The sequence below is a fragment of the Acanthopagrus latus genome, chromosome 1, assembly GCF_904848185.1.
Source record: "Acanthopagrus latus isolate v.2019 chromosome 1, fAcaLat1.1, whole genome shotgun sequence".
NCBI lineage: Eukaryota > Metazoa > Chordata > Actinopteri > Spariformes > Sparidae > Acanthopagrus > Acanthopagrus latus.
This window is the reverse complement of record NC_051039.1, coordinates 22349015-22349734: the sequence shown is the minus strand read 5'-3', so window position 1 is coordinate 22349734 and position 720 is coordinate 22349015.

The window sequence follows — 720 nt, the reverse complement described above, 5'->3', positions numbered from 1 at the left end:
TTAAACAGAGCCAGCTACAGTCTGTTCTAACCAACGTATCGCCGCACTAGATGCTAGTTGCACAAAGACAGACTTTTGACTGGCTTCATCCAAACTTGTCACAAAGCTGTCTAGTTTTTCACCAAATAAACTGGGATTCTTTTGCAGCGTAGAGACAACACAGTCCAGACCTGTCGCAGAGCTGTGGTTCTGAGGCTTCTTAAAGGGACAGTTCAGCCCAAAATCAAATACACATAATTTACCCTCTTACCTGTCGTGCTATTTATCCATCTGGATTAGGGATGTTAGTGATTGATCATTAATGATGAATTGATTAATCTATTGATTTAAGTGATTAAAGATGTATTAACTGACAAACAGAGACGGGCACAAATACATCAAACCTATCTTGTTACAAATTACAAATAATTGCTTTTCAAATGTATCAAAATACAATCCAACATACCGGTATGAGGAGTGGTATTTCATTAACAAGCGAGTAGTTTGTAATTTTAGAAATACGAAAATTTCGATACAAGCTGATGTTATTACATTTTAGCCAGTGAGTAGCTGGTAGTTAGTAGTGCCGCGAGTCAAATGAAGTCATTATTTTGTTTATCATTCAAGTAACTTGGTGTTTAATTTCTGCTCTGTTGATTCCTGATGCAGCCTGCAAAAGATGTTCTAAAGGAAAAGCTTGCAGCATATTTCACATATTAATGATTAACTGATGATTGATTG